The sequence below is a fragment of the Akebia trifoliata genome, chromosome 14, assembly GCF_017979445.1.
Source record: "Akebia trifoliata isolate Shusen 1 chromosome 14, ASM1797944v1, whole genome shotgun sequence".
In the NCBI taxonomy this organism is placed as follows: Eukaryota; Viridiplantae; Streptophyta; class Magnoliopsida; order Ranunculales; family Lardizabalaceae; genus Akebia; species Akebia trifoliata.
Window position 1 is genome coordinate 31940707 of NC_141388.1, and position 8631 is coordinate 31949337.

An 8631-nucleotide genomic window follows, 5' to 3' on the forward strand; every position below is an offset into this window, starting at 1 on the left:
ACTACAACAAATATGACAATTAGGAACGGTTTATTACCGTTCCTAAGCCACTATGAAACGGCTTGCAAACCGTCTTTAATCGAGGCGTCGTTAATGAGGTTAAACGGCTAAAAGCCGTTCTATATTTCATGATTTGGAACGGTTAAAAACCGTTCCTGATGTCAGAATTTAGAACGGCTTAAAACCCTTCCTAATCTGCGTCTTTTATATAACAGCACACAACAATGCAAAAAGATTTGAGACATCGGATTTTATAGAACTGATGTCCTACGTCTGAGACTTTAGACATCTATTATAAACCGATAAATAAAATTGTTATTAATTGATATCTAAAATTATTATTATTATTATTATTATTGCTACTTGCCTATTACCCACGGTTAAAATAGATCCAAATAGAGAACATCGAGGTTCTCTATCACATTAATTTATACACAAAAAGAGTTGCAATGAGTCATAATTTACAAATCCAAAATTACAATGCATCGATAAACCATTCACAATCATTACACAAGCACAAGTGCTTACAAGGAAGCAATGCCATCACTCTCATCCCTCCTTATCTTCTTTAAGATCCCCACAATGCCCGCAACTACCAATAAAAGAATTGTTTCGTGTCACCACATTGCATACTCTCACGATGAGCTTCCGCACCTTCAAAAGAGTGTTTGAAACAAGTGCTCCTTATCTTGAATTGCAGCTTCCAATTCCTCAATAGTACCAAGCATCTGCAATTTAAAAAAAGTACAAAAATAGTGAACATTAAGCTTCAAGGAAGCCTAATCCAATTAGGCAGATCCAATTATATTACTTAAAAAATGGTCAAAAAGGAAAACCAAACAGCACAACCTTCAACTATCTAGTTGTAAATATAGGTTCGATCTATGTAGACATTTGCATCCATTACATATTGTTTGAATGGTTAGTTCACGGAAGGCAGGTAAGATTGTGCTATGTACCCACATTAATGTTCACCAAAACTGAAATATAGTGACAGCTACAACTAATGATGTGATGTGGATTGAAAATACCGACTAAAACAAAGTTTATAAATAGTCAAAACCTATGCAGGCTTACCGAAGAATGTGTGGACTCCAGTGGCTATAACAATGGCCTCGATTTCACCTTGCTTGCAAGTGGAACCAAAGAAGACTTCATCACCAGTGTTCTTTGGGACTGGTAGGGACTCTCCAGTGCGGGCTGATTGATCGATCTTTAGTGGATCTCTTGAGAAACTTGCTTTCCTGTGTTTCATTTTTTTTTCAAGCATCATAATAGATATAACTAATAAAATGTTTACATCAGTTAAAGGTTGCAAAACTAATAAACATATGTATATATATAACTCTCACGAAGGAAATAGATAAATAAGCACCTGCCCTGGCCCCAGGAGGTTGAAGTGCATACAGACCCCCAGCATCACCATAATCAAACTGTTGCACAAAACAAACAAAAAGAGACACAGATACTTTTAACAAAGAAAGTCTGAGGAACAAACATTAAAATGATAACCCATAGAGCTGCAATATTTTAAGATATTGATAGGACAAGTCCCAGTCTTGTCAATTAAGGAAAGAAAATTTTACTAAATGGACCATTAATAGACCGCCCAAAACTTAAGCACTATATAGAGAGAAGTCCCTCTGCAATCACAGGGTCGTTTAAGTAACTTTTTCTCTTTGGAATGATCTTCTTTTTTTATACTAAATAATGGTGATTTAGGACAAATAAACATATTGGATGAAATGTGAAGCAATGTGATTGAAAGAGCTATGTAAGGGGCTCTAGACAGTTTACATGCATATAAATATTTTAAGTATTTATGGACATAAAAAATACCTCAAGTGTCTTGCCCAGCTGTGTCCCACTACATGATAAAAAAAAAACAGCAGAGGTGCTTCAATAGTTATAAAGGAAATAACACAAAAAACAGTTGATAATGTGCGCCAAAAAATCATGACTTCTTTGGGTTGAAGACCAATCAATGGTCCATTAATAAGATTAGAAAATTTAGAATATTGTAGACCCTTCGCAAAGCAATGTGTAATAGTACACAAAGAAAACATGCACCATCCGATGGGGGAATCCCACCTAGGAAACTTCCTAACACAAAAATAGTCGACAGATTGGATATTCTACCCATCTGATTCATCACAACATTTTAGATGGTTAGAAATAATGAAGTACCGAATGATATGTGTGTGCCACAAGTACCTCTTTGTCCTCAGTGAACATTTACTCATCGGTCTTTGAATTATAAACAGATGGCCACCAAGATCTGTTTACAAGAAGAATTGCTCTGTTTTGATTCCATATAAGGTTTCCAATCTTTGTTAAACTATAGTACCTTGACAAACAGAAACTAAAATTGCCAGTTAATATTTATAACATTGGAATGAGTCACTTCCAGCACTCTAAAACACAGCAAGTCAATTTTGCAAATCCTATATGAAAGATTATGATATTATGCAATTCATGTGTTGTCATATCATATAATAATTGAGTTTCACTTGCATTTCCACAAAATAAAATATAACAGGGAAGACCACAAACAAGTATAAGTAGAGGGAAGCTACAAATAGGTATAGTTGTATCTAACAGGATGGAATATTATATACCAACCAAAATAATACCATCTTCAAGCTAATGTCTCTTAAAAAATTATAAACAGGCTATACTTTGCCTCATTTACCTATTACAATAATACGACCAACTAATTTGTAGGAGCAAAGCACAACATTCCCTCCAAGTTAAACCCACTAACACAATTTAAAAAGAAAAAAAGATATTTAACTCCAATTGTTGTAAAGTTTGTAAAACGATACTTACTTCTGCCTTACCGTCTACCACAATACCAAGAATAGAATCCTCCATACAAAGTACATACTGTGAACAACTAAACTCACAATCCTAAGAAATACTGACTCTTTAATTTGTGTTTCCTTAACTCATCATGCACTGATAGTATGTATGAAAATGCCTAGGAGCAGAGTTCTAGGTTGAGATCATGAGAAAAAGAGATCTATATGGAGGTGTAAAATATCTCGAATAAGCATATAAACGACTGAAAAAAATAGAAAAATAGTCATAAGGGAGCATTCATAGAGTAATGACAAAGTAACAGCTTAACTTGTCTAGGAAATAAGATCTTCAACAACATTTGTTTTAAACGGTTATTTATGTTCATAAGCAAAGCTACATTCAGGTTAGGTTCTATCTACTCTAAAGTACAAAAAACAAAAAAAAAAAATTTACGCAAACAAATAAAAACATAGAATCTAACGTGCTTGCGTGGCATGAATGTTCATCAATATTAGGCCACCTTTTCAGTCATGACAAAAGAAACCACACCAATGAAGCTATCTTTCATCTAAACAAGACCTTAAATTGGATCTTCAAAACTTTGAACGTACGTGTGTGGCTCAAAAAAAACCGTGGGTTGGTTTTCTAACAAGTCAATTCAAGTAAGCAAAAGAGCAGAAGCAGAGATTAAAACAAAAATCCAATTTTCCCATGTATGAATTGTCTAATTTATATAAGAGGGAATGACACCTATTGTAAAGGTTCCTATAACTTAGGATAGTAGTTTGGTCGAATGTTTGATATAAATTTTTAGGTGGGCCATTCATATTAGTGGAAACATACAACTTATGTTTCCTTAACACACACAAACCACTTTACAAATTTATAGCATGCAGACACTCAGTAGCATAAGAAACTTGCATGGTTACCTTTACAAACCTCAACCCATCAACATTTGTTGTCAATAAAACCTGCAAAGGAACACAAATTGTTGAGCCAATGAAGGGATATTAAGCACCAATGGTGTTAGCTAATCAACTATTTACCCACAGAATAGTGGTGCAGAAACCACACTATACATAGCAAATATGCAAATAAGCTGGTAGAACATACACACACTTGAGGAACTCATGAGCCATAGTGACCAAGAAGAAATGCAGCTAACCTCTTATAATACCATAGAGGAGGTGTAGAAACCACACTGTACATACCAAATCTGCAAATAAGCTTGTAGAACACACATGCACATAAGGAACTCATGAGGCATAGTGACAAAGGAGAAATGCATCTAACCTCTTATAATACCATAGACCTTGGTTCAATTCCCCATGATTTCACCATGCACTTGACCAACATCGAATTGGAAGTCATACATATAATAAAATAGGAGGATTGTCAAGTGATCTAAACAAGTTAACTGAGCGCATTGAATGATAAATTAAGAATCAAGTGATCCTTTTGTCTATATGAGAATTAGCAATACTATCCTACCCAAGTATCGAATGTATTTGTTCTTAAAGAATACACTGAAACATCTATCTTTGTATGATGTAGGAAAAGAAACAAGTGAATTGTGATAGTAATAACTTTGAATTGTTATAGAAGATGGAATTTCGTGTACCCTCTTTGACTCCTCATCCACCCCCCCCCCCCCCTCTACGAATACATTTGGAGAAAAAACACCTACACCTACACTATAGCGAAACTAACTTTTGATATTAAACCAAAGTGCACTTGTTTATAAGGGATATATCCCATAGTAGTGCACTTCATCTTGGTGGGTAAATGCCACTAAGCCATATCAACCACTGATCTCCGTCTACACAAGTCTTCTATATAAACTTTTTCATGTAAAACTATGCAAATTACTTGACAAACCTTTCCCCAAAAGCAGTTCCAATAATTCTGATGATACCCTAAACACTGAATTTTCCACTAAAATGAAGGTACCAACAAAATTGCAGACAAATTACATGAAACATATAGCTATGCTACAAAATCTAATCTAAAATCTTTTCAATAAATTTTCTACTGATAAAAAAAAATCCCTAGAAACTGATGATAGAAATATTAATTCGAAATTGAAACACACACACAAACAACGATAGAGAGAGAAATTTAACTTATCCTTTCAAAATAAATAATGAAACAAAATTTATGTTGAAGTTGGAAAAAATAGCAGATTCTAGGGTTCAAATAGAACAAAATCACAAATTAATTGAAGAAAAATAGGATTTTGTTTAGGTTTCTTATTGGTTTGCCTTCCTTCGAACTTCTATTTGGCCCCAACAACTGTCTAAGTTGAATATGTTGAAACCGAGATGAAGAAGAGGAGTTTAAGAGATAAAAATCAGTATATGATTTCTGAAATCAAGATGAAGAATAGGGTTTGCTTTCGTTTTCTCAAAATCGAGAAGATCGAAGATGAAAGAAGATACAATTCATAGATTTAACAGATTTGTAAACGAATCCATAAAGTTCTAAGCCAAATCACAAAAGAAACATCGATTTAGAGGGAATTAGAGAGAAAATTTGATCCAATGAAGGTTTCTAATTCTAAAATGAAAACTTACTGTATATGAGATTCGATTTGCAGGAAAGTTGAGACTCAGCCGATCTACAGGTAGAATAGGTAGGGTTTGAAATCCGATTGAAAACACTTCGAATTTGTCGAAATAGAGTTAGGGTTTCAAATGAGAGGAGAAAATGAGAAGAATTGCAGAAATCAAGACATCGTTGTCGAGCTTTCGTTCCAATCGACGATTTTGTTCTCCCTGTTAGAAAATGAGACTTAAAATCTCTCCTCTCGAAGTTTTTCATGTAAAAGGGTCTCTTTAGAAACAGTTTTGAAAAGTAAAACGGCTTAAAACCGTATTAAATTAAAAACGGCTAATTACCGTTTTACGTTGTCGTTTCTAAATAACAATTTTCTTGTAGTGCAAACTCTTCAATTGAACCGGATGTGACCCAAAGCGATAGTGTCTAGGCTATGAGAGTTCGTTTGGAATTGGATTAGATCCCTTATACCAACAAGTGGATCTAAATCCAATCTAGTAACACTTGCACTGGATTCATCTTACATCAAATCAGATTCAATAAACAATATGTATGAAATATAGATATACATCATATATCTAAATAAAATATATAACATCATTTATCTACATTTTAATACACCTGTTAATGGATCAGAAAATGATTGGTTCATATCAAATCCAAGCAGCTACATGATTGGGTCACAAATTGACACTCATTTGCATTTAAAATAAGGCCTAAAAATGTACAAAGGAAACGAAAAGCTTTAGGCAAAGAAATAAAATTGGTCACTACGAACGACCAACTAAACTCACAATCTTAAGAAATACTGACTCTTTAATTTGGGTTTCCTTAACTCATCATGCACTGATAGTATGTATGAAAATGCCTAGGAGCAGAGTTCTAGGTTGAGATCATGAGAAAAAGAGATCTATATGGAGGTGTAAAATATCTAGAATAAGCGTATAAACGACTGAAAAAAATAGAAAAATATTCATAAGGGAGCATTCATAGAGACAAGTTATAAAGTAAAATATAACACAAGTTATAGTTACCTCTCCAAAAGCCTTACACTATCAATAGTTAACAACAGAAATTCCAGCTCCAACAGTCCTACACATACACAAAAACATACATTTGCAAATTAATGCAAAATCCAATAATGTCAGTTAATAAAAAGGAAATAATGCAAATGGATATTAGTACCTACAAATGGGTTAAGCTTGGCGAAATTGTAAAAAATGTCCGCAGAAAACCCAAAAAGAACTTGGGAAGCTCCCTCAAAGCTGGTTACTACAAACAGAACACACCTTACATATATAGCTCTCTCAATGTGGATGATAAGAGTACATTAAGTATGGAAGTCATGTGGAAAACAAAATAATAATAATCAAAGTTTTTTTACATATGGAATTCATCATAGAACTCACAATATAGAATGTGGGCAAAACAAGCAGGAAATAGTTAAGAATATGAAAATAATTAACACCATAAACAATGATTTATAACTCTAGCTAGGATAGGAATGCACTAAGGGTCCCCTGTATGGAAACTCCAAAAAATGAAGAAAATAAGTCAAGAGTAATATTGTATGTTACATTTTCATCAATAAAATCAATCTTAGGAACCCAATATCATCCAAGTAGAGATGGATATAATCCATTATATGCATCAATTAAACAGAAAATAAAGTGGTTTGAATATGAATCATTAGTATCTAGTCCTTCAAAATAATAGATGTGACTGCATAGGATCATGCATAAGGATACATGAAGAACAATACCAAAATATATAAACCAGAAAAGCTCTTTCAATCTTAAGAGGCATTCCCTTCACACAGTTTTATAATACCACTTGCTAACTTTTAGTAATCACAATTATTTATAAGGGAAGAAAAAGACCAAACCAAAAGCATTAAGGAAAACTATATGGAACCAAGACTAACAAGTTAACACTCAAATGAGTCCTTATCCCACGTCAAACAATGAGCAGATTTTCCTTCCAGCTAACTAACTCTTGAAGCTTTGGTGCAAAAGGTCACCTTGTCTTACTATGACATAATGAGGTAGCTCACATAAAACCGTTGAGAAATCCAAAAATTATTCCTCATCTCATAGTAGGTGGTGGTGTCGCACCAAATAAACTTTTAACGAGGCATGGGATGACAAACATAGATCTAATGAACACAATCATTTCTTGGTTCAGGGTCACCTGCTCCGTTGATCCATCATCTGGATACACATTATATAAGACCTAATGAACACGATCACATCTACAACAATATATGGAGATATTCTATTCTATATGAATCAAAACACCAAAAAACTTAAAATCCTCAAGAGAAAACTTATTAAAATAAATCAATGGATCACAGATTTCACACCCAAAGTACTGGAAGAACAATCAAACAAAGAAGAATTATAACAAACAAGTTAGAATGATTATAACAAAGATATACATCAAATTGCAAGTAGAGAACACAGATTAACTAAATCACAAGTACTCAAAAAGGTCCAAACACTACCAATCAGAGAGATCCAACAAAGAAATCAAAATCAAACAATAGAAAAACACTACTAATCAGAGAGATCCAAAAAGAAATCGACTCAAACAATACAAGTTATTGCATTAATTTGTTATTACATTGCATCTATTGATAATACAAGTTTGCTAAAGATGTTTTCCTCTGTTGAAATGTATTACTCTCTTTTCAAAACATTTTTCCATTCCACTACCTATACATTTGAGTTGTTCTTCTATTTATGTTTATCTATACATTTGAAACCCTAAATTAATTATGGAAAATCTAAGATTCAATAAAAAACTTTAACATACCTGAAGATTCGATCACAAACGAAGCAAAGGGAGGCAGATCGAACAAAGCCCTAAAACTTTCGATCAAACGCCGATTGATTCTGCCCTAAAACTTGTAAATCGAATCTGATTGCGTCTTTAAAATCACAGATTCTTTGAGTGAGAGATCAAGCGAAGATCTTTCGATCAAACTCCGATCGATTTGTTTCTAAAAAAAAATTTCGATCGATTTGTTTCTAGAAAAAAAAGAAAAAGAGCAAGAGCGAGAAGAACGAAGGAATCGAGAGAGAGCGAGAAGAGCGACGGTGTAGAAAGAGAAGATCAGTCGAGTGAGAGTGTGTGAATGAGAGGAGAGAAGAACTTCGACAGTGGCGAAGTAAACGAAGGTTCTGAAATTTTTTTATTTTTTTGAGTGGTTATTGGCACCCCAATTTTTACTTATTTCCATTAGTGCGTTGAAACGACGGTTCAACGACTGCT

The 8631-nt window shown here is 33.7% G+C and overlaps 1 long non-coding RNA gene across 15 annotated transcripts; it reads right to left on the bottom strand.

Annotated features, from left to right (window-relative positions):
- Nucleotides 1-388: 388 nt before the first annotated feature.
- LOC147386784 (uncharacterized) lies at nucleotides 389-7886 on the bottom strand. Of its 15 annotated transcripts, none has more exons than XR_015171875.1 (7): nucleotides 5376-5648; nucleotides 3916-4095; nucleotides 3742-3773; nucleotides 1840-2886; nucleotides 1376-1433; nucleotides 1078-1244; nucleotides 389-728 (listed from the first exon to the last, which is right to left on the bottom strand). It is a non-coding gene; the product is annotated as an uncharacterized LOC147386784 (long non-coding RNA). The 15 variants fall into 15 exon arrangements; XR_015171880.1 differs by having other exon boundaries at nucleotides 3732-3773; XR_015171878.1 differs by having other exon boundaries at nucleotides 3916-4029; nucleotides 5376-5647.
- Nucleotides 7887-8631: the final 745 nt, after the last annotated feature.